Source organism: Malania oleifera, chromosome 2, assembly GCF_029873635.1.
Source record: "Malania oleifera isolate guangnan ecotype guangnan chromosome 2, ASM2987363v1, whole genome shotgun sequence".
Classification (NCBI taxonomy): domain Eukaryota; kingdom Viridiplantae; phylum Streptophyta; class Magnoliopsida; order Santalales; family Ximeniaceae; genus Malania; species Malania oleifera.
Genome location: NC_080418.1, coordinates 11,549,397 through 11,576,408, shown reverse-complemented (window position 1 = coordinate 11,576,408; position 27,012 = coordinate 11,549,397).

Genomic DNA, 27,012 nt, shown 5'->3' with positions numbered 1-27,012 from the left:
CAAAGTAAAAGGAGAATAAGTGATTTGTGTGGAAGATTGAAAGAGTATGAGAAAAATCAATATTCAAAAATTTAGAGAATTTTTCGCTAAGGATATTTGCTAATTATCCCTTAATTAAAACAAATGAGAGAGTATACATAGACACCCATAAAAAAATATTCATTGGGGACATATAGGTCTTTTTGGAAATAGATTAATAAGGTTTAATTAAAATTAACCCTGTTAACCTCGGTAAAATCTTGCCAACCCAAGAGTTTCGGTCGACCAAGGTCAAGGGTCGGCCAACCTTCCAAGCAAATGAACTGATATTTAGGCAAGGCTCGATTGACCAACGATTGGGTCAGTTGACCAATCACGATGTGATTTGAACCCTTTCGTGGGTTTGGTCGACTAAGCATAAAGGACGGTCGGCTACTCAATTAGTTCGGTCGACCATCACAATTTTCAACTAACACTTCGGTCTGCTGGGGTAGGTGAACACTGTCCAATTTCTTGGTTGATCAACCGTGGGCTATACATTATACTAATGGTTAGTCGCCTGAGGCGTGGTCAAACTATTGACCCCAAACTTGTTCGGTTGACCCGGCATTTCTAATGCCTAGGGTTTGGTTGACCGAGACCACAAAAAGTTGTTCTTTTAAGTCCTATTTTGGTCTTTGTGCTTCATCAATTCTATGTGAATAAGCATATGTCTTTTAAGTTAGAGGGGTGATGGGTCCTATGGTCATTCAAGGCATCTTGAGCATAAATACCTATTATGCATGATATGCAAATTATTAAAGACCAACAAATTGCAATCACAAGAATGAGATATTGGTCTTCATTTCCTTTTACTTCAATTTCCATCTTTTGATATAAACAAAAAAATCTTTATGGCTTCCACTGTATCCTTACCCTTGCGTGCAAAGTATGATCCTGTTTACAAACTCAAGGCATGGGTAAGATACCAAGATATTTGTCATTATCAAAACGAGTTATGAACACTAAGGTCAACATTCTCCCCCATTTTGATGATGACAAATACTTTAAGCAAAAATGGGTAAGTCTAAAAAGACTCCTCCTGAGAATATGCATTCAAATAAAATTTAACGTTATAGTTCAAGCATATTCATAATAGAAGACATCTTTAAATAGAATAGCATTCAAGTTTTGACATATGTGCTCAGATACCAATCATGTACATGGGAGAATAAAAATCAAGCTAAGATAGATTATTTCAAAAGAAATACCCAATTTTGTATACTTCTCTCCCTTTTGGCATCAGCAAAAGGGCAGAGTTATAAACTATTTGAGCATACAAATTTTCCCCAATTTCATTTGTTTTAACATTTTGGCATAAGAAACAAACATCATGACATAAAGTTTTTGAGGCAAGAGAAAAGAATTTTAATTTTAAAAATATTTCTTGCCAGACAAAAAATAAAATAAAGATTTCCCTTTTGAAACAAATCGATTAGGTACAAGGGACAATGCTTGCAATCATAATAAGCTAAATACTTAAAGTTCAAGCAGGCAAACATTTTCCTAGTTCATCATCTATGCACACTTCATGATACAACCAAAGTAAAAATATCATATAAATTCCAAGAATATTGAACATATAAAACAGGGATCATATGGAGAAATAAAGAACTTGTGGCAAAGGAATATATTTCAATTTAAAATATTCAACAAAATCATCATAATTGATCACATAAGTTGCAAAGAGTTCTAAATAGATCCAAGCCAAAAGTGTTGGTGAGCAAAACATGATAGAAATTTAATTTTGAAAGCTCCCTCTATCAATTTGAATACATGCTTAGAAGAAATGAAGTACGTATACCTTTTAACTATTAATTTCATTAAGCAAACCAAGCAGTATAAGCAATCATTTAAAGCATTTGATCAGTATAGTTGTCCTAATAGGTCACATAGGCAGCGGAAAATACATATTAAGGCATACAATAATGTCCGTAACCAAGAACACTCCATATCAATTCATAGAGCCTTTAAGAGTTGGATATGATGTTCAGGGTTTTAAGAAGAGCCTCAATATTCAAAAAGCAAAAGTGATGCATGTGAGTCCTTTGTGCTCTTTATCTAAGAATGGAGTTGAGCTCCCTTATGTATGTTCTCATGCATGTGATTTTTAATTAATGATGAGATTTAGTTATCTATTCATTTGATTTACTCATCCTTTCAAAAGCATTTTCACGTGCATTATATTATGGTCATTTTGGTACATAGTTTTTTTTTTTTTTTGAAAAATTTCATGAAATTTCGACAGCATATCGACTATAAAAGAGCATTTTCCCATATAAACATGCAACAAAAGCCTGATATATTCAAGCAAGTAACTAGAATAATCTGCATCATGCAGATATCATTCAGTTCAAGCATGCAAGAACCTAAAATCCACTACCAACATGCAATTCTTTTCACTGCATCCACAATGCAGGAGGCACTCAATACAAGCATGCATTAAGGTAGCTCAATCAACAATTCATAAGAAATAAAGTGTACACAATTTTAATCATTTGGTGCATTATGGATAGTGGACTGTAGTGATGTTCATCTAAGGCATATAAAATCATGAAAGGATTTAAATTTGAAAGACATGAAAGAGAAATGCTCCCTATGAGCTATGCATTAACATCATTTTACGCCTTTATCTATTTATCAAGTTTTTATCTATGTGTTTTAAGATTTTCAATGATTTAAACTTGACCTTTGAGTGCTTTAGGCTTATCGGGCCAAAAAGTCATAAATAAAATTTCTTCAAAGTCATAAGCCTATAATGCCTCATTTATTATGAATTTCAATGTGTGAGAGGCACAATAATGGATGACTTTAACTTTAATTGCTCGAGCACAAGTTTCTCAGATGTATGATTTTTCCTTTTAATTGAAACCTAGGCAATCATCTTAGCCATTCAACACCTTTCCAAGGAAACAAAGCTCTAAATTTGATTTTTTATTTAAGAAATTATGAAGCGAACTTTGGATAAATCCTCTTAACAATTAAATTACTTTTAAGTTCAGAAGAGTATTCAGGTGAAGCAGGACATTATTCAGATTGAACAAGCTTAAGATATGTCCTGATAATTTTTGCAAAGATAATTTAGGAAGAATATGAATTTGTGATTGTTGCTTTTTGGGTATTTCTCACTTCCCCCAAATAAAGCGTATCCTCTAGATATGATCGTAGATAGGAGCAAGGATACGACCCGACGAATGAATGAATCTTTATCGAATGTGATCATGGTTGGTAAAAAGTTCCTATGGAAGAGATGAATTAAACTTAGATTAGATAAAACACTTAAATTTTTATATTGGCTTACTTGTCTATGGTTCTTAGTGTAATAATAGTGTAGTGAGTGGATTTACTAAGATTTGACATTTTAAATCCAAACCACTTCCCAAGCCTATAGTCATCACTACCCCTTATAGCTAATCCTAAACGTTAAGGAAGAATTGTGTGATCATGTAATTCCTATTTGAACAAATTCTTCTTTGAATTTCAAGGAGTTTGCTTTCTTAACAACCTAGACCATTTTTTTATCTTTGATTTTCGATGGGTTAGGAGTTAGTGATTCTTTGACTTTCTGTTAGCTTTACTGTAATCCCAAGAGGGGGTGAATTGGTATTTTAAAATTTAATCCCCTAGGTCAATCCGCTAACAGCAGTATACACAAACCTGAGGTCAATCTAGTGCGTATGAAATAAATCTATATATATATATATATATATATATATATATATATATTCAGCGGAAATTAAACTGCACAAGTAATCTACCTAAGCATGCACAATAAAGCGGTAGAAAGAAACGACACTAGAAATGTTATCGAGGTTCAGCAAAGTGCCTACGCCGCCCCCCCCCCCCCCGGGGCCTTAGCTCACAAGCACAAGGATTTTACTATAGGCTCACTTAACAGGTGGAGCGGCACCTAATACAACTACGTCAATTAACAGGGCTGACCTCAACCTACACAATCATTCAAGGCTAGATTATCACCCCTTCAAGCCACGCCTAGAATACTATAGATTGACAATTAAATTTGCGTACAAACTATATGCTTCTCAATCACGCAAATTTGCACCAATATAATCAACACACTACCGAATGATAAGATATGATAAGCTTAGTGTAGTCTTAATATCTACTCTCAAAGATTAATGCAAATATGACAATTAGTACGTGAGAATGTGTATGTGATAGGATCTTTGTGTCAAGATAATAGTAATAATCACAATACAGCAACAAAGATCTCAAGCATACTTCAAATATCTTCAACAATTGTTTTTTCTTAAAATAAACCACAAGAGATATTTGAAAATCAATTTGTAAAATATTATTTCACAAACAAAATGCAATACGAGCTCTTCAGTTGTCACACCTCGAACCCGGTAAAGGGACGCAGGGGTGAATTTGTAACCTAACCTATCCCTGCATCATACAAAACATCAATGATACAATAATGAATGAGGGTCCTGATGGCCTTACAAGGTCTAATACTCTATTTTGATGCTAACAAACAAGTAGGACTTAACATGCTTCGGTTGAGTGTTGTATTTTCTCAAGAATCAATGTTGAAAGTATTTATGCAGCATGGATCAAAGTCTGAACACCGTAAGACCATGATGATTAAAGAAGATCAAAATGAGAGCTCAAAGTCTGAATCAATGAAGAAATATGAAGAGGGTTTAAAGAGATGAAAGCTCAGATAATTCTGAGAGATCAGAGATTAGCAACAAAGAAATTTCAGAGCAAAGAAGAATTTTTAAGTACTTAGGAAAAGTTTTTGTAAGTACTTTAAGTTTATTCAAATATGAAGTTTTCATTTTGAAGCTCATTAAGCAAAGAGACTTAGGGACCTTAAGATAAAACTTGGAATATGTTTTTAAAGTTAAAAAAAAAATCTATATTCCAAGCAACAATGAGAGAGAAATAAAAAATTGACTAGAAAAGAAAAACATTCAGTGGAAAAACGGCTGTCTGTAAATTGACAGATGACTGGCCAAATTAACAAGGCTTAAAACTCAAACACAGAAGCCTGACGGACGACTGTCAAGGCTCTGACAGAAGACTACCAGTAAAAATTGAGAAGACTGTGAAGGTTTCACTAGACGACTGTCCACCTTATATGTTATTGAAAGGCTAAAAATTACACATGGATAGACAACTGTCACCATATGGACAGACGACTGCCACCTCATATTCTAGTGACATATGACTGCCACTTAAGGGACAGGCGACTGCCACCGTTCTACCTATGTTTTTATAGTTATACTAAATTGATAGACGACTGCCAGGACTTCACAATTGTCTGCCTCGGGACATTTTTCTATTTTCCAACAGATATAATTTTTGAAATTCAAATATTTGGAAACTCAAATAAGTTTAATATAAGGAAACAACTCTGAGTATTCTTGGGGAATAAGCAATAAGGTTTTCTGCATCTATAAATACCCCTAAGACATATTGATTTCTACATCAAGATCATTATGAAATCATATTCTACTGTCTTACTCTCTTGTTCTGAATTTCAAAAAGTGCTTCAAATTGCTCTCATCCTTGCTCGAAATTAAGAGAAGTTTTGCTGAATCTCTCATTGTGTTTGATCATTGAGTTGTTGATTCTTTCATTGAAAGATACCTACGGTGATAAGTTTATAAGAGCTTCATTCTAAAATTCATATTCTGAATTTAGTAAAGTGCATAAGTGTCTCAAATTTGTACTAATCAACTCTTTGAGGAGCAAGTTCTTGTATGTCTTGTTTTCTATCTTTGTAACAAGATTTGTTGAAGATTTCAGTATTGAATCGTTGGATCAAACGAGGGGAGATTTTTGGAGAAGGCAGGTTTTAGCCTTACCGAAGGAGTGCTTGTAATTGGTTTTGTTCCGACTGATAAAGGAATGGTAATAGTGAATCCTTTGGTGGTTTTGCTAAGGGCGAGGGCGTAGGCTGTGTTGAAGCTGAACCTCGTAAAAATCCCTGTGTTCTTTCTCTACTCTACTTTTTTAATTTTTTTTAAAGATATAATCTGCGTGGTTGTTTTAAATTTCAATTATGAATGTTTGGTTGTTAAATAGACCGAAAGGTAATTCATTTTGGATAAATCAGCATTGATTGCGGAAACCGAAAGGGACTACGTTGGTTAATTATCCTTGACCTATTAATCTGAAACTTTATTTAAAAACTGAACATCGGAAAGAAGAATAATTGTGATATAGGGCTTATACTACGTGTAGCAAATTTTCACATATATTGTTACATAAATTGAGTGTTTGATCTTACTTTGTTGATTGTGATATTTCTAAGATTTACAACTTAAAAGAACTAAGCTTAAAGGGGCTATTTTTTTTTTAAATCCAATTCATCCCCCTCTTGGGAAGCTATTCCTAATTTCAATTGGTATCAGAACCTAGTTATAGTAATTCCTAACAAGAAACTATAAAAAGATCAAATGGCAAATATAGGAGTAGCACCCTTTGGTGAAGGCCAATCCTCAACTCGTCCACCAATTTTTTGTGGACATAATTATACATTTTGGAAAAAGAGAATGCAAATCTATCTCCAACACATGGATTGGAAAGCATGGGAAGTATTTATGGATGGAGACCTTATTCCCACTAAAATAGTTGATGGAAAACAAATTCCAAAAGAAAAAAGGGATATGACCGATTCGGACTATAAAATGCTTCAAATAAATTCAAGCACTATAAATGCTTTATACTGTGCCTTAGATGCTAACAAATTTAATAGGGTCATGGCATGCAAGATGGCTAAAGAAATATGGAAAAAATTAGAAGTGACATATGAAGGAACAATTGATGTTAGAGACAATGGGATAGACATGTTGACAAGCAAATATGAAGCATTCAAGATGAATTTTGATGAAACAATATCAAGTATGTACACCAGATTTACCCACATAATAAATTCCTTAAGTTCCTTAGGGAAAACTTATACTACCTATGAAATTATTAGAAAAATCCTAAGAGGCTTTCCCTCAGTATGGGAACCAAAGGCTACAGCTATCACTGAAGGTAGAAACCTTAAGACTACCTCTTTAGATGAAATCATAGGTTCACTTCTTACCTATGAAATGACCTTAAAAGAAAGTAATCCTGAACCAAAGCATAAAAGATCTATTGCACTAAAAGCGTCTAGCCACAACTCTAGTGAAGAGCAAAGTGAGACATGTGACTTAGATCAAGATGAATTAGCATTCATCACTAAGAGACTAGGTAAGTTCTATAGAAGAAATAAGAAATTACCTAAGAAGTTCAATAAAAAGAAACTTGAAAAAGGAGAGACAAGTAGGAAGGAAAATAAAAGTAAGAATGAACCTCTAATGTGTTATCACTGCAAGAAACCAGGGCATACCAAACCAGACTGTCCATTGCTCAAGAAAGACAAGAAGAAAAAGAAGGAAGCTATGAAAGCTACATGGGATGATTCAATCTCCTACGAGATATAAAATGAATCAAGCAGACAAGAGATGGCAAACATATGTTTCATGGCAAATGAAGAAGAGGTAAACTCCTACTATTCCTCCACAGAATCTTACAATGAGTCATGTGACAGCATGCCTTCCTATAAGGAATTGCAAGCTGAGTTGTTTTCTTTGCATAAAAGATTCATAAAAATTTCTAAGAGAAATATAACTTTGAAAGATCAAAATAAAGAACTATTAAAGCAACTTGAATCATTCAAAATCATTGAAAAAGAAAAAGACACTTGTATTGAGAAGTTAGAAGGGGAAGTAAATAAAGTAACTCAAGAATTAAGCAAAACTCATAAAGATAGTTTGAATAAAAAAGATTTAGAAGTAAATGAACTTAAAATATTAGTAGATGATAAAGAGAAAATTATATATAACTTTACCAAAGGTAAAGATAATTTTGAAAAGATGATTGGATGGCAAAGGCTACATGGAAATAAAGAAGGGATAGGTTACAATGGTAAGACAAATAAAAAGAATAAGAAATTATACATGGGATACTTTGTCAAGGAGGCCAAGCACTATGCTAGCACTTCCTCAAACAACAAACATGAACACACCACTTGTATATGTGCAAGACTAAAGGTCACGTAATGTTCGACTGCCCACTAAAGAGAAAGTATGTTAAAGTGCAAGGGGAATGGAAATTCAATAATGGAACTAACAACAAAACAAAGAAAATTAAAAGAATTTGGGTTCCAAAGACTAACACAAGAAAATCTTCCATTGTATGTATGCTTTAGGACAACACCATCAACGGATAAGTGGTACTTGGAGTTTAAGGCACATGACCAGCGATAAGACCAAGTTTATCTCTCTAAGACAAAAGGATGGAGGATATGTTACTTTTGGCAACAATGCCAAGGGCAAAATTATTGGCATTGGAAAAATAGGTAAAGAACCTTCTCTCACTATTAACAATGTGCTCTTAGTAGAAGGATTGAAACACAACCTTTTAAGCATTAGCCAATTAAGTGACAAACAGTTTGAAATAACCTTTAAGAAAGAAAAATGTGTTATTCAAAATTCTAAGAACAATGAAACCTTATTTATAGCTCATAGGATAAACAATGTCCATTGTATAAATTTTGAGAACTTAGTAAATCAGAATGTAACTTGTTTGGCAGCATTGAATGAAATAAGTTGGCTATGGCATAGGAAACTAGAACATGCTAGCATGGACCTATTATCCAAATTATCAAAGAAAAATCTTGTCAAAGGACTACCTAATACAAAATTCATAAAAGGCAAGATATGTGATGCATGCCAAAAGGGAAAGCAACTAAAACAAGTTTCAAAAAGAAAAAATACATATCTACAAAAAGACCCCTAAAATTGCTGCACATAGACTTATTTGGTTCAACTAGAACCTTAAGCCTAGGAGGTAAACAATATGCTTTTGTAATAGTGGATGATTATTTAAGATTCACTTGGGTATTATTCCTAGCAAACAAAGATGAAGCCTGTGACATGCTTATTACATTATGTAAGAAATTACAAAATGAAAAGGGCTATAATATAATAAACTTTAGGAGTGATCAAGGTAGGGAATTTAAAAACAAAAATGCTAAAAAATTTTGTAATGAATATGGAATAAACCATAATTTTTCTGCACCTAGGACGCCACAACAAAATGGAGTTGTTGAAGGAAAAAATAGAACCCTACAAGAAATGGCAAGAACCATGTTAAACGAAAATGATTTACCTAAGTATTTTTGGACAAAAGCAGTAAATACAGCCTATTACATAATAAATAGAGTATCCATACAATCTAGTATGGACAAAACACCATATGAATTATGGAAAGGAAGAAAACCCAATATCTCTTACTTTCATGTATTCAGTTGCAAATGCTTTATCCTTAATACTAAAGATGATCTAGGACAATTTGATGCAAAATTTGATGAAGGAACTTTCTTAGGTTACTCATCAAATAGTAAATCTTATAGGGTTTACAATAAAAGAACTCTTACAATTATTGAATTAATACACATAACATTTGATGAATCAAATGATCATGTTAACAAAATTAAAATTGATAAAAGAGAAAATATTTCACATAAAGAAGAGCATATTGAAATGAAAGAAGAAAATAATAATGAAACCTCAAAAGAAAACACAATTGAAAATCTAGAACTACCTAAAGAATGGAGATATGCTAAAAGTCACCCAAAAGACCAAATTATTGGAGAGCCATCAAAAGGAATAACCACTAGAGCTTGATTAAAAAACATTTGTAATCATTATGCTTTCTTGTCTCAAGATGAACCCAAGAATATAGAAGAAGCCTTAAAAGATGACTCTTGGATCATAGCTATGCAAGAGGAACTAAATCAATTTGAAAGAGGTCAAGTATGGAAACTTATGCCTAAACCCAAAGATAAGTCAATCATAGGAATTAAATGGGTGTTTAGAAAGAAAAAGGATGAAACTGGGGTAGTTATAAAAAATAAAGCTAGGCTTGTAGCACAAGGTTACAATCAAGAAGAAGGCATTGACTACGAAGAAACCTTTGCTCGTGTAGCAAGAATGGAAGCAATAAGGATGATTCTTGCCTATGCAGCCTACAAAGACTTCAAATTATACCAAATGGATGTAAAAAGTGCATTTCTAAATGGTTATATTAATGAAGAAGTTTATGTTAAACAACCTCCAGGTTTTGAAGACTCTAAAAATCCAAATCATGTATTTAAGCTAATTAAGGCCCTATAAGGATTGAAACAAGCTCCTAGAGCTTGGTATGATAGGCTAAGCAAATTTCTACACCAAAATAATTTTTCAAGAGGAAAGATAGACAACACTTTATTTATAAAACCAAAGATAATAATATGCTTATAGTACAAATTTATGTTGATGATATTATATTTTGAGCTATTCAGGAAGACTTGTGTAACGAATTTGCTATAACTATGCAAAGAGAGTTTGAAATAAGCATGATGGGAGAATTAAATTACTTTCTAGGTTTGCAAATCAAACAAGCTAAAAATGGAACTTTCATAAATCGAACTAAGTATATGAAAGACATGTTAAAGAAGTTTGATATGGAAGAAAGTAAACCTATAGGAACTCCCATGAGCACTTCAACTAGTCTAGACAAGGATGAAAAAGGGAAACAAGTTGATACCAAGCATTATCGAGGTATGATAGGAAACTTACTTTACTTAACAGCAAGTAGACCAGATATAATGTTGAGTGTGTGTATGTGTGCGAGGTTCCGATCGGCTCCTAAGGAATCACATCAAACAGCAGTAAAACAGATCCTTAGATATTTTCTAGGCACACTGGATTTAGGGTTATGATATCAAAAAGGAACTGATTTCGAAATGATGAGTTATTCAGATGCAGATTATGCAAGATGCAAAATAGATAGAAAAAGCACTAGTGGGACTTGCCACTTTTTAGGACACTCATTAGTTTCATGGTTTTCAAAGAAACAAAATTCCATAGCATTATCTACAGCTAAAGCATAATACATAGCAGCTGGGAGCTACTGTGCTCAAATTTTATACATGAAACAACAATTAAGGGCATAAAAATTCAATACCAAACAATCCCCATAAAATTCGATAATACAAGCGCGATAAATATTTCAAAGAATCCGGTATCACATTCAAGAACTAAACATATTCATATACGTCATCACTTTTTAAGAGATAATATAGACAAGAAAGAAATAGTTCTTGAATTTGTCAATACTCATGCTCAATTAGCTGATATATTTACCAAACCATTAGCTGAGGATCAATTTGTATTTATTTGATGAGTATTAGGCATGTTACATATAAGGGAAGTTAACTAAAAAGGAAGAAGTTCAGTTGGTCAAGGCAAACGACTGCCAATGAGCTAGCAAACAACTAGCAGGCTACTGTCTGTGTAAAAGACAGTAGATAGATGATTGCCAGTGAGCTAGCAGATGACTGGAAGGCTACTGTCTGTGGACAGACGACTGTCCAATTAGTGACAGACGACTGTCTCACGGTGGGTGGTGTTCCTTTCATTAAAAAAACATGATTTTTAAACCCTACAAACGTCTGTCCATTCGTCCTCCCTTCTCTAAAACATCTTCTCTTCTCTTTCTTCACAGTTCTTTCTCTCCCAAGCTATACACAATGATCATCCATCACACGCCTACTCCATACATATCTAGGGTTTCTGCATTTCGATTAGTTCATCAAGATGGTTCATACCAAAACTAAGGGAAAGAAGGACAAAGCCTCCTCATCTTTTTCTAGGGCTACAAGCAACAATGACATAGAAAAATGGCTGGTCTCTTCATATGCAAATCATTGTATCAGAATCACATATCTGCAATTGAACCAATGTTCTATAAAATTTTAGATGCCACTTTCTTTGAAGAAAATTTTCTAGAAATTATTGCAATGTTCAAAGCTATAGGATGGGACAAATTCATTCTTCATCAAGTGAAAGGGTATTACCCAGATCAGATTAAGATTTTTAATTCTAACTTGGTGAAGAAGGAAGTTGGAATTACTACTGCGATTTATGGTCAAAAGATTACACTTACCCCACACTTATTACGGAAAATTCTTCATATCAAGCATGGAAATTTTGAGTGTACTCCAGTTGAGAAGCAATGGACCATGGAACAAGGATTTTCACCATAAGAATTTCTGCCTTTTATGATGAATGATGCACCTATGTATTTTGGACATCCTCCACCATATAAGCACCTTAATCTTCGGCACAAATCTTGCATAAGATCATTGCATACAATATAATTCCGAGGTCCGGGTCCTTTGATCATGTATCATTTTTTTTATTGTTTTATTATGTGGTGCTTACTAAAAGGGAAGAAATTAGACTTATCCAGTATTATACTGAAGTGGATGGTGATGAAGCTTGAATCTCCTAGAATTGGGCTTCCATTCGGTGGTATTCTTTCCTTAATCTTTGCCCATTTTCAAGTCCTCTCTCCAGCTTCAAAAATAGTAAAAAAAACTGTTGGCCTTACAAGGCTTAAAATCTTGTTATCTTGTTTTGATGCTAACAAACAAGTGAAATTTAATGTAATTGTGTGAGTAATGATATTTCAGGATTCATATATGTGAAAGTAAGGTTAAAGTGCCCACACGGATCAAATATGATGGAAGCAAGGTCAAAGTGCTCACAAGGATCAAATGAAGTTTAAATGAGCCAAGACATGAATTACTTGTTGAAGAACATAAGGACATGAATAAGTTGTTGAAAGCCAAGGTATATCAAAGTCAAAAGATCCAAAGAAAGGCAAATTAAGAAAGCTTAAAGAATATGGAAGTTTGAAGAAAAGATGGATTCAATCAAAGGACAAAGCATGAAGACTCAAGAACTTAGAATGTTAATATTTTAGAAGTCTCATGTAAGTGCTTTAATGTTTAAAATATCATTTGAAATATTTTGAAGCTCTTAGGTTAACTTCTTAGACCTAGATACTTTTTAAAATACCTGAATAATATTTTTAAAAGGTCAAAAATTATTTTAAAAAGGTTAAAATCATTTTTGGAATAAAGAGCACCAAAAAGAGTTTTTTCTCAAATGCTGTCAGTTTTTATACAGCCGCATTGAGGTGAATTTTTCTCTATCAAGAACTCATTATTTTAAATAGTTATAAACACAAAAGTTGTAGGATTTTCTCTTAGCTTTCGTTTGACACTAAGATCACCTAATTTGGAGTTATATAGAAAAAGTTATGGCCAAAACACTAAAACGAGGTCACTGCTGTCAGACATTTAAAAATTGTTCAACGGGCAAATTTTTAAAATTTGAATGTTTTAAATTATAGCCGTTTGAACCTTAAATATTCTAATAAATAGGGAAATTCTTTAAGGAAACTTTTGCAAGTTTGAAAGCCTATAAATACATGGTTTTTCAAAACAAATAAAAAACTAAGAATTGAAAAATCTGTTTTGAGAAGCTGAAAGTATTCTTGTTCTTCCTAAGTTCTCTTGCTCGCTCATTGGAAAATTCTTTTGCTGAGAACTCTGAAGTGTTGATTCTTCTTCCTTTGAATTCCTACTACTAATCCTCTTCTAAGAAGGATATTGGTGAATTCTACACTTGAGCTTTATTCTATTTCCTATTGATATTTTACATTTAAGTATATAGTGCTGAAATTGTACTAACTTGCTCTTTGAGAGAGTATACTTGTACGTAGATTTTATCTTATGTTTCTTGTAGTTCATTGACGTTCCAAGGTGTTTGGATCGTTGGCTAAGCAAGGGGATATTGCTTAGAGAGGCAGACTCTAGCCTATGTAAGGAGTGACCGAACGAGGGAATATCGTTTGGAGAAGGCAGACTCTAGCCTTAACCAAGGAGTGTTGTAATCGGTTTTGTTCCACCCGTCAACGGAACAGGTTTAGTGAATCCTTTGGTGGTTTGCCAAAGGCGAGGACGTAGGCTGGGTATAAGCCGAACCTCGTAAAAATCTCCGTCTCACTCTCTCTTTCCCTATTCTTTAATTTCAGTTCATATACAACTGCGTGGATGATTTAAATATCTAAATTATACATACTATGCATATTTGGAAATCAAGTAAACTTAAAATCCAATTTTGATTTGGGTTGCGGAAACCGAAAGGGAGTACGTTGGTTACACCATATCTTGCGGAAATCATACGGGAGTACGTTACTTGGTTAACACCCCAAAGATAAATTTACCAAGAGTTTATTTGAATTCTAAATATTTGGAAAGAGTGATTGGATTTATTTATACAGGGCTTTACTTCAGTAAGCATAAATTATAATTCATAATCACAGGGCTTATATAAACAAATAAACTATCTCAAGATCTTATATTACCAAATTGCTGAATACTTTATATCTTGGTTTGGTTATTTGTTGTTTAACTTGTACTTGGCAAATAAATTGATTGTTTGCTTTGAAGATTGTGTTTAATTGATTGGATAAAAGAACTAAGTTCTTGATTGATTAAGGAATTAAAAAATAAGTCAAGAATTGGTTAAAATAAATAAAAGAAGTTTAAGGTATTTTAAAAGGAATTAAAAGAAACTTTTAGAATCCAATTCACCCCCCCTCTTGGGAAGCTATTCCTAATTTCAATTGGTATCAGAGCGGGGTTATAGCAAATCTTAAATAGTAGCTATAAAAAGATCTAAATGGCTAACTTAGGCATAGCTCCCTTTGGAGAGGGACAATCTTCACTTAGGCCACCAATCTTTTGTGGTTTGAACTACACTTTTTGGAAAAAGAGAATGCAAATATATCTTCAAACTATGAATTGGAAAGCATGGGAAGTTGTCATGGAAGGTGACCAAATACCCACTAAGATAGTTGATGGAAAACAAGTTCCCAAAGAGAAAAATGATATGACCGACCTAGACTATAAGATACTACAAGTTAATGCTAGTGCTATGAATGCGTTATATTGTGCTTTAGATATTAATGAATTTAATCGAGTAATGGCTTGTAAATCAGCTAAAGAAATATGGGATAAGCTAGAAGTTACTTATGAAGGAACAACGGATGTTAGGGATAATAGGGTTGATATGCTCACAAGCGAGTATGAAGCCTTTAAGATGAACCCAGATGAATCAATTACAAATATGTTTACTAGGTTCACTCATATAATAAATTCCCTAAATGCCTTAGGAAAAACTTACACTACTTATGAGATGATAAGAAAAATTTTACGAGGCCTTCCCTCCATGTGGGAACCAAAAGCTACTGCTATTACGGAAGGTAGAAATCTGAAAAATACATCCTTAGATGAGCTTATAGGTTCTCTCCTCACATACGAAATGGTAATGAATGAAAAGAGTGGGAAAACCAAAACCCAAGAAAAAATAGCCTTTAAAACTTCACAAGAAAACTCTAGTAGTGAAGAGATGGATGAAGATGAAGCAGCCTTTATATCTAAAAAGCTAGCAAGGATACTAAGAAGGAAAAACAAATTCAAGAGAAGAATTCAAAAATCTGAATCAGATGAAGAAGAAGAAGAAGTTAGTAAGAAATCAAAGAATAAAACTCTTACGTGTTACAATTGCAACAAAGCTGGACATATCAAACCGGAATGTCCACTACTAAAGAAAGAATCTAAGAAGAAAAAGAAGAAGGCCATGAAAGCCACTACTTGGGATAGTACAAGTAGTTCGGAGAATGAAATAAGTGACCAAGAGGTTGCTTACACGTGCTTTATGGCATGGGATAACAAAGAAAGCTCCTCAACTAAATCTTCAAATAATTCTTATGGTGATGAATCAAGTGATGAGGATATGCCTTCTTATGATGAACTTCAAAATGATCTATTCAAAGTACATAAGATGCTGATGAAAGCAAATAAACAAAACACCTCATCGAAGAATAAGAATGAAAGTTTAATGAAAGAGATAGAATTCTTGAAGAATGCTGAAAGAGATAAAGACTCAAAACTCAAGCAATTAGAACATAAGTATGAATCAGCAAAGAAAGAAATAGAATCCAAAAATCTTGCTGAAAAAGAAAACAACTTGAAAATTGAGAAACTAGAAATCAAGAATGAACAAATGATAGAAGACCTTCGCTCTCTGTCCTCTACCGTATATGAGAAAGATTTGTATATTTCTGAATTAGAGGATAGAATAAGAAAATTATCTCTAGAGTTAGAGAAATCACAAAAGAAAGTTGATAACAAGAAAGAGATAGAAAATCTCAAGAGTCAGATTGAAGATAAAGATAAGATCATTCATAACTTCACTAAAGGAAAAGAAAATCTTGATAAGATGATTGGCTTACAAAGAATGTCTTTAAATAAAGAAAGCATTGGTTTCAATGGAATTGAAAATTAAAAGAAAAAGAATTCTTACATGGGATATTTCTTGAAAGAATCCAAAGACTATACTTGCACATCTTCTAATGCTTACACAAACATCATATGCTATCAATGCAAGAAAAAGGGGCATATAAAGTTTGAATGTCCGTTTAAGAGGAAAAGTGTTAAAACCAAACAAGTATGGAAAATAAAAGAAACCTCCCTTGAAAAATCTTCCGAACCCAAGAAAATATGGGTACCAAAAATGAAATAATGACTTCACACATATATAAATTGAAAATGGCATTGTTGGCCAAAATCATAGGATGACTTTTTACAAGGCTTAACTTAAGAAATATAGAGAAAATATCAAATTTGAGCTTATTATATAAGCGTCTTGCTGTTACATGCTACATGCTTGCTTGCCTATATGTGATGTGTTGATATGCTATATGCTACATGTGTAATAATTAACTTGACTTGATTTATATTGAAAAGTATGGCTCACTACGTTGAAAATTGAGAATGAGATTATTGAGCTTAAGCATAAATTTTTTTTTGATATAAGGATAATTCTTGAACATGCATGATTTTAAATGAATCACATGGATAAACATACTACTCTTTATCTATGAGCCATGAAAGATAATAGTAGTTATATTGGCATCTATGAACTATATATTATGTGATATTAAGTTTTGGTATCTTTAAAGTATTTTTGGTTTCACATGTTAAAAATTTCAATAGATATCAAACCTAAAAGCTTACTTGGTATCACAAAGTCAAATTATTCATGAGCATGATTATGTCTATGAGCATGATGTGACATTGATGATCTTAGCATGATATTGATATTTGATATGAGATATGATTCAATATTTTACATGAGATGATAAAAGCAAAATTAATAACAAAACTAAATGTATTGAATTCAGGGGGAGTGTCATGAATCATTAATCAATTGATATCATGAATTATTATTTTTTTAAAACTTTAAATTGGTATCATAAAAACCATCAAATTAATATTAGTTGGTATCTTGAATAAATGCGGTGAGCTACACACTACACATGCTATATTGAAAAACAATAACTTGAGTGTGTACATATGTTTGGAATACATAGTTATTGATATACTCAAAATGATTTGTATTTGAATTTAAATCATTTCTTTTCTTTTTGATTGATGTCAAAAGGGGGAGAAGTTGTGAAGCAAAAATTGGGCATAATTGAGCATGAACATTATATCTATTCAAAAGAAGTATTTAAGTATTTAATATTGATTGAAAAAGCTTGTAAAACCAAAAGAAAGTAATGAGCACGTTGTGAAGCAAAAATTGGGCATAATTGAGCATGAACATTATATCTATTCAAAAGAAGTATTTAAGTATTTAATATTGATTGAAAAAGCTTGTAAAACCAAAAGAAAGTAATGAGCACGCTCGATGAAATTAATATTGAATTTATTAAGATGAAACTTATTGAAAGGGGGAGCCTTTTTTTTTAAGGCTTACTCAAATTTTTGTTCATTGTTTGTCATCATCAAAAAGGGGGAGATTGTTGGCCTTACAAGGCTTAAAATCTTGTTATCTTGTTTTGATGCTAACAAACAAGTGAAATTTAATGTAATTGTGTGAGTAATGATATTTCAGGATTCATATATGTGAAAGTAAGGTTAAAGTGCCCACACGGATCAAATATGATGGAAGCAAGGTCAAAGTGCTCACAAGGATCAAATGAAGTTTAAATGAGCCAAGACATGAATTACTTGTTGAAGAACATAAGGACATGAATAAGTTGTTGAAAGCCAAGGTATATCAAAGTCAAAAGATCCAAAGAAAGGCAAAGTAAGAAAGCTTAAAGAATATGGAAGTTTGAAGAAAAGATGGATTCAATCAAAGGACAAAGCATGAAGACTCAAGAACTTAGAATGTTAATATTTTAGAAGTCTCATGTAAGTGCTTTAATGTTTAAAATATCATTTGAAATATTTTGAAGCTCTTAGGTTAACTTCTTAGACCTAGATACTTTTAAAATACCTGAATAATATTTTTAAAAGGTCAAAAAATTATTTTAAAAAGGTTAAAATAATTTTTGGAATAAAGAGCACCAAAAAGAGTTTTTTCCCAAATGCTGTCAGTTTTTATACAGCCGCATTGAGGTGAATTTTTCTCTATCAAGAACTCATTATTTTAAATAGTGATAAACACGAAAGTTGTAGGATTTTCTCTTAGCTTTCGTTTGACACTAAGATCACCTAATTTGGAGTTATATAGAAAAAGTTATGGCCAAAACACTGAAACGAGGTCACTGCTGTCAGACATTTAAAAATTGTTCAACGGGCAAATTTTTAAAATTTGAATGTTTTAAATTATAGCCGTTTGAACCTTAAATATTCTAATAAATAGGGAAATTCTTTAAGGAAACTTTTGCAAGTTTGAAAGCCTATAAATACATGGTTTTGCAAAACAAATAAAAAACTAAGAATTGAAAAATCTGTTTTGAGAAGCTGAAAGTATTCTTGTTCTTCCTAAGTTCTCTTGCTCGCTCATTGGAAAATTCTTTTGCTGAGAACTCTGAAGTGTTGATTCTTCTTCCTTTGAATTCCTACTGCTAATCCTCTTCTAAGAAGGATATTGGTGAATTCTACACTTGAGCTTTATTCTATTTCCTATTGATATTTTACATTTAAGTATATAGTGCTGAAATTGTACTAACTTGCTCTTTGAGAGAGTATACTTGTACGTAGATTTTATCTTATGTTTCTTGTAGTTCATTGACGTTCCAAGGTGTTTGGATCGTTGGCTAAGCAAGGGGATATTGCTTAGAGAGGCAGACTCTAGCCTATGTAAGGAGTGACCGAACGAGGGAATATCGTTTGGAGAAGGCAGACTCTAGCCTTAACCAAGGAGTGTTGTAATCGGTTTTGTTCCACCCGTCAACGGAACAGGTTTAGTGAATCCTTTGGTGGTTTGCCAAAGGCAAGGACGTAGGCTGGGTATAAGCCGAACCTCGTAAAAATCTCCGTCTCACTCTCTCTTTCCCTATTCTTTAATTTCAGTTCATATACAACTGCGTGGATGATTTAAATATCTAAATTATACATACTATGCATATTTGGAAATCAAGTAAACTTAAAATCCAATTTTGATTTGGGTTGCGGAAACCGAAAGGGAGTACGTTGGTTACACCATATCTTGCGGAAACCATACGGGAGTACGTTACTTGGTTAACACCCCAAAAATAAATTTACCAAGAGTTTATTTGAATTCTAAATATTTGGAAAGAGTGATTGGATTTATTTATACAGGGCTTTACTTCAGTAAGCATAAATTATAATTCATAATCACAGGGCTTATATAAACAAATAAACTATCTCAAGATCTTATATTACCAAATTGCTGAATACTTTATATCTTGGTTTGGTTATTTGTTGTTTAACTTGTACTTGGCAAATAAATTGATTGTTTGCTTTGAAGATTGTGTTTAATTGATTGGATAAAAGAACTAAGTTCTTGATTGATTAAGGAATTAAAAAATAAGTCAAGAATTGGTTAAAATAAATAAAAGAAGTTTAAAGTATTTTAAAAGGAATTAAAAGAAACTTTTAGAATCCAATTCACCCCCCCTCTTGGGAAGCTATTCCTAATTTCGAAAACCCATTACCATGTTTTCTCATCTACTACATTGAGACGAATGAGTTACAAAAACTATACCGAGGGTTGGATGTTCTGGGGCAATAGACTGGCAAGACCTGCACATGAAGAAAGGAGTCCAACTCTTGAAGAAGCTGATATGCCACCTTGGTTTGTTCCATTTTTTTAGAATTATACTAGCTTTAGCTCTGAAATGCGAGAAAACTTTGCTTCTCTTCAAGATAATTTCTCAACCATTGATGACAAGTATACTTCATTGGAAAATCGTATTGCTAAGATAGAGCATCATGTCATTACATATGACATTGATTCAGATAATGAGGGTAATGAAAATACTGATGAGGAAGAAGCTGAAAATGAAGAAAGTGAAGGAGAAGAAGAAGAATAAGAAGAAGAAGATGCAGGAGATGATGAAGAAGCAACTGAAGAAGAAGAAGAAGAAGAAGAAGTAGAAGAAAAAGAAGAAGAAGGCTCACAGCAATCCAAAGGAAAAGGAATTGCTGCAGATAGTGACACTAACTCTGAAACATAGACTTTTGATAGTGTTTTTGCTATGTTGTATGCTACACATGCTCAAATTCTGAATGTTTTTTTTTTTTTTTTAAAAAAAAAGGGGGAGTATGTGCAAGCAAAGATTGAGTATTTTTTTTTTATATGTATTTGTTTCTAGCTCTGAAATCCTGAACCTTTGAAATGCGTTTTTTTCAGTTTGATGTATTATAAGTTCTAATGTTAACGATAACTCTAAAAACTTTGAAACTTCTGACCTTATGACTTAAAAGAATTTATTGAGTATGCTGATTGACAGGGGGAGTATTATGATTTATCACTTGTGCATAATCATTAATCAACTGATGTTACTACATTATATTTTAACACTGGTATCAGATATACTCAAAATGAAATTTGCACTTGATCATCTTATTTTTTGATCGATGTCAAAGGGGAAGAAGTGTTTCACAAAAATTGAGTTGAACAAAAATTGAGCTTGAACATAAGATATATTTACAAAGTTTATTTGTTATTAATTGATATAATTGAACTTGAATGATGAATGATTTTAAAATAAAGAAATGATTGATGAAATTACTATTGATTCTAATGAAATTACTTTTGATTCTATTAAGATGAAGCTTATAGAAAGGGGGGGTCTTTTTAAGGCTCACTCAAATTTTTGCTTCTTGTTTGTCATCATCAAAAAGGGGGAGATTGTTGGCCTTACAAGGTCTAATACTCTATTTTGATGCGAACAAACAAGTAGGACTTAACATGCTTCGGTTGAGTGTTGTATTTTCTCAAAAATCAATGTTGAAAGTATTTATGCAGCATGAATCAAAGTCTGAAGACCATAAGAGCATGATGATTAAATAAGATCAACATAAGAGCTCAAAGTCTTAATCAATAAAGAAATATCAAGAAGGTTCGAAGAGATGAAAGCTCAAAAAATTCTGAGAGATCAGAGACTAGCAACAAAGAAAGTTCAGAGCAAAGAAAAATTTTTAAGTACTTAGGAAAAGTTTTTGTATGTACTTTAAGTTTATTCAAATATGAAGTTTTCATTTTGAAGCTCATTAAGCAAAGAGACTTAGGGATCTTAAGATAAAACTTGGAATATGTTTTTAAAGTTAAAACAAATCTATATTCCAAGCAACAATGAAAGAGAAATCAAAATTTGACTAGAAAAGAAAAACATTCAGTGGACAAACGACTGTCTGTAAATCAATAGACGACTGGCCAAATTAACAAAACTTTAAACTCAAACACAGAAGCCTGACAAACGACTGTCAAGGCTCTGACAAACGACTTCCAGTGAAAAGTAAGAAGACTGTGAAGGTTTCACTAGATGACTGTCCACCTTCTATATTATTGAAAGGCTTAAAATTACACATGGAAAGACGACTGTCACCATATGGACATATGACTACCACCTCATATTCTAGTGACATACGACTGCCACTCAAGGGACAGACGACTACTAGGACTTCACAGACGTCTGCCTCGCATCATTTTTCTATTTTCCAAAGGATATAATTTTTGAAATTCAAATATTTGGAAACTCAAATAAGTTTTATAAAGCAGAAAACCAACTCGAGTATCTTAGGAATAAGCAGAAGGTTTTCTACATCTATAAATACCCACTAAGGACACAGTGATTTCTACTCAAGCATCATTAAAAATCAGTATTCTGCTGTCAACTCTCTCATTCTGATTTCGATAAGTGCTTCAAATTGCTCCCATCCTTGCTCGTGAACTTTAAGAGAAAGTTTGATGTGAATCTCTCACTGTGTCTGTCATAGTTTTTGATTTCTTCACGTGAAAGATACCTACGGTGATAAGTTTCTAAGAGTTTCATGGAAAATTCATATCTGAATTTACTGAAGTGCACACGTGTTCAATTATGTTACTATCGCTACCTTTGGAGAAGCAAGTTTTTGTACGTCTTGTTTTCTATATTTGTAACAGGATTTGTTGACGATCTTGCGTATTGAATTGTTGGACCAAAAAGGGTAGATTTTTAGAGAAGGCGAGCTCTAGGCTTACAAGGAGTGCTTGTAAACTAGTTTGTTCGGCTGATAAAGGAACAGTATAGTGATTTTGTGTTTCTGCAAGGGCAGGAGGACGCAGGGGTGTTGAAGTTGAACCTCGTAAAAATCCAGGTGTTCCTTATTTCCTATTCTACTCATTTAATTTTTTTAAAGATATAATCTGTGTGGTTGTTTTACCTTCAATTCCTGAATGTTGGTTGTTAAATAGACCTGAAGGTAATCGTTTTGGATAAAGTAAATTGATTGCGGAACCGAAGGGACTATGTTGCGGTGATTATCCATGACCTATTAATCTAAAAAGCTTATTTAAAACTGAACATTGAAAAAAGAATAATTTCGATCAGGGCTATACTGGTGTGACACCCAGTTGGACCCAGGACCAAAAATATATGTATTACTATTTATTTTATATTATTATATTATTGTGATTTCTTATTATATATTAGTATATTTTATTTTATTCTTATTATTATATTATTATTATTCCTTTTCACTATTTATTATTCGTATGATTATTATTATTATTTTTCTTATTATTATTATTTCTTTATTCATTATTATTTGTTCATAGTATTATTTTATTACTTTATTTTTAATTTCTATTTATAGGGTTTTTTATTCTTATTATTATTATTCTTTTCAGTATTATTGACTATTTTATGATTATTATATTAGATATTGTTACCTCTATTTATTGTACTATTCTTCTTCTTATTATTTTCTTTATCTTGTTGTTATTTGATTATTATTATTATTATTTCTTATTTCTAAATCGTCGTATTATTCTTCCCCAAAAGAAAACTACCATAAACCCCAACGGAAGGTTTTAGGGTTTTTCCAAGTTATTTTTATCCGCCGGGGGGCGCTGCACAAGGGTGGCACAGCCGGCAACCGGAGAGGATGGGAGAGACCCAAGGAAAAAAACAAAAAAAAACCGGCCATCCATCCTCTCCGATCTCCCCTGGTTCCTCACTGAACCAGTCATAGCCTTCACGCCACCCCAGTCGCAACTGTCGACGCCTCAATCCTCCTTCGCTGCTCATCTCCTCTTGGCCACGGCAATGTCCTTTCCACATCATCCTCGGCACGAGTCCACGACACACATTCAGCTCAGACGCAGGACACCCTCTATCATTCTCCCTCTCATTCACTCTCCTTCTCCACTCACCTGCGAACCAGCAAGAAGTCGCGCTGCTGCGGCACCTGTCCCTAGTCGTGGTGGTGCCAACGCAGCGCGGCGGTCTCCGGCTCTATAGCCGAGAACGCCATCAGCAGCCCCTCTACAACCTTCTCAAGCCACCGCAAAGCCCACGAAAAACCAGGGTCCTTCGGCGAATCAGTGACGGCCACTATACCCTCTGCTCCGGTGGACCCTGTCAAGCCACCCAATAATACCCGCTGCGGGTATCATGCTGCTGCTGCATGAACCGCCACTTCGTCCAGGCCACTCCTCGTCGCCGCGTTTCCCCGGTCTCAACCACATCGCCGTCTCCCAGCCGTCTTCTCCCGTCCTCGGTCCCCCCCCCTCCTCCCCCCCCCTGTCGTTTCCGGCCCCCGCCCCCCCCCTACTTTCCTTGTCCCCTCCCCCCCCCCCTTTATCTTCTCTTTTCCCCTTTTTCCTTTCTTTTCTCCTTGGTCTCTCTTCCATTGTTACCCGGTTTTTTTTTTTTTATCTGTGCTCATCTTGTCTTCTTCTTTGTCTATCTTCTTAGTCTCTTCTCTTCTTATTATGTCTTAGCATCCTTCTTCGTCCTTGCTTGCCTCTTCTTCTTGCCTTTATCTTCCTTTGTCTTCACCTTCTTATATTGGTTTACTGTCGAGTCTTCTTTTGTTTTGTTCTTGTCTTTCTTTGTTTGTATTATCGCCGTCATCTTATGTCTTGTTGCCTTCTTCTTATAGTCTTCTTATTCGTCTCTCTTGGTGGTGTTCATTCTTCGGCTTCTCTCTTAGGGCGTCCCTTCTTCTTTTTGTCCTCTTCGTTTATTCTTCCTGTGCCTCTCTCTTCTTTTCTTGCCTTCCTGTTTCTTTGCTATTCTCTTCTTTTGCCTGCCCCTTTTTTGTCCATTGTCGATTGTCTTCTTCTGTGCTTGTCTTCTCTTCTTCTTTGCCTATCGCTGCCCTTTCTCTTGCTTCTGCGATGTTTCCCCCTCTGGGTTCATTCCAGCCCATGCTCTCGCATCCTCTTTTGGTTTTACCCCCACCGCGCTAGAACTTAGTCTTCTTGTCTCTCTTCTCTTGCTTCGCTCGTTTCGCTCTTCAGATTCACCTTGATCTCTCCTTTGCCATGTTATATCTCTGCCTAGTTCCCATGATTCCATTGTCTCTGTCCTGTTCTTCCTAGTGACCCTGACGCATTCTGTTTCTTCAGTGTCCTCGGAAGGATTCAGTGGGATATGACTGTCAGTTGATTCGGACGCGAGATTAGCTTTGCTATGGTTGGGATGGACAATGAAAACCACTCATATTCTAGTGACATACGAACGCCACTCAGGACAGACGACTACTAGGTCTTCACAGACGTCTGCCTCGCATCATTTTTCTATTTTCCAAAGGATATATTTTTTGAAATTAAAATATTTGGAAACTAAAATAAGTTTTATATAAAGAAACAACTCTGAGTATTCTAGGGATAGCAAGAAGGTTTCTACATCTATAAAACCCCTAAGGACAAAATTGATTCTACACAAGATCATTAAGAAATAATATTCTGTGTCCTACTCTCTCTTCTGAATTTTCGAAAGTGCTTCAAAATTGCCTCCCATCCTTGCTACGAAATTTTAAGAGAAGTTTTGCGGAATCTCTCACTGTGTTTTGATCATTGAGTTTTGGCTTCTTTCATTGAAAAGATACCTCCGGTGATAAGTTTCTAAGAGTTCTTGAGAAATCATATCTGAATTTACTGAAGTTGCACAAGTGTTTCAAATTTGTACTAATCAGCTCTTTGAGGAAGCAAGTTTTTGTAAGTCTTTGTTTCTATCTTTGTAACAGGATTTGTGACGATGTGAGTATTGAAATGTTTGGACCAACACAAAGGGTAGATTGTTAGAAGAGGCGAGCTCTAGCCTTACCAAGGAGTGCTTGAACTAGTTTCGTTCGGTGATGATAAAAGGAACAGTAATAGTGAATCCTTTGGTGGGTTTTGCAAGAAGGGCGAGGGGACGGCAGGCTTGGTTGAGGAACCTCGTAAAAAATCCATGTGTTCTTCTTTCTCTATTCTACTCTTTAATTTTTTTTAAAGATATAATCTGTGTGGTTGTTTTAAATTTCAATTCTGAATGTTTGGTTGTTAAATAGACCTGAAGGTAATTCGTTTTGGATAAAGTAAAATTGATTGCGGAAACCGAAAGGGACTATGTTGGTTGATTATCCATGACCTATTAATCTAAAAGCTTATTTAAAAACTGAACATTGGAAAAAAGAATAATTTTGATACAGGGCTTATACTGAGTGTAGACACCCCATTTTTACCCAGGCCCAATATATGTATTACTATTATTATTATTATTGTTATTTTATTATTATTATATTATTTATTGTTATTCGTATTATTATTATTATATTATTAATTTTATAATCTTATTAGTATGATTATTATTATTAATGATTATTATTATTATTATGATTGTTCGGTAGATTATTATTTTTCATTAGTCTTATTATTATTACTTTTATTTGTATTTATATTATATTGTTTATGATTTATGATTATTATTATTATTTATTATTATGACATTAGTTTTAATATTATTATTATTAGTTTTTACCTCTTTTATTACTAGTTATTCATATTTATTTTATTTATCTTTGTTGTATTATTATTAGTATTATTATTATTATTTCCTATTTCATAAATAGTAGTAGATATTATTCCAAAAAAAGGAAAAATACCATAAAAACAAAACAGGAAATGTTTTTAGGGTTTTCAAAGTTATTTTTCTAAGAAGGGGGGGGCGCTGCACAAGGGGCGCACAGAGCCGGCAACCGGAGGAGACCAAGAAAAAAAAACCAAAAAAATAACCGGACATCCATCCTCTCCGCTCTCCCATGGTTCCTCACTGAACCTAGTAATAGCTCACGCCACCACAGTCGCCACTGTCGCCGCCTCAATCCTCCTCGAATGCTCATCCTCCTCTTGGCCACGCAATTCCTTACACATTAATCCCTCGGCCACGGAATCAACGACACCACCATCCTCCAAAGCTCGGAAGCACAGGGACCCCCTCTGATCATTCTCCCTCTCCACACTCTCCTTTCCACTCACTGACGAACCAGCAAGAAGTCGCCGCTGCTTGCGGCCACCAACGGTCCCTAGCCGTGGTCGTCGCAACGCAGCCGCGGCGTCTACGGCCACTCAGCCGAGAACCCATCAGCAGCCCTCTCAACCTTTCAAAGCACCCGAATAGCCCACGAACCAGAGTCCTTCGGCGATCTCGTGACGGCACTATTTAACATCTGCTACGTGCTGGCCACTGTCAAGCTCACCCAAAATACCAGCTGAGGCGATTCCTGCGCTGACGCATGAACCGTGCCACTTCTCCGGGCCACTCATAGTCGCCGCCGCTTCCACGAGTCTCCAA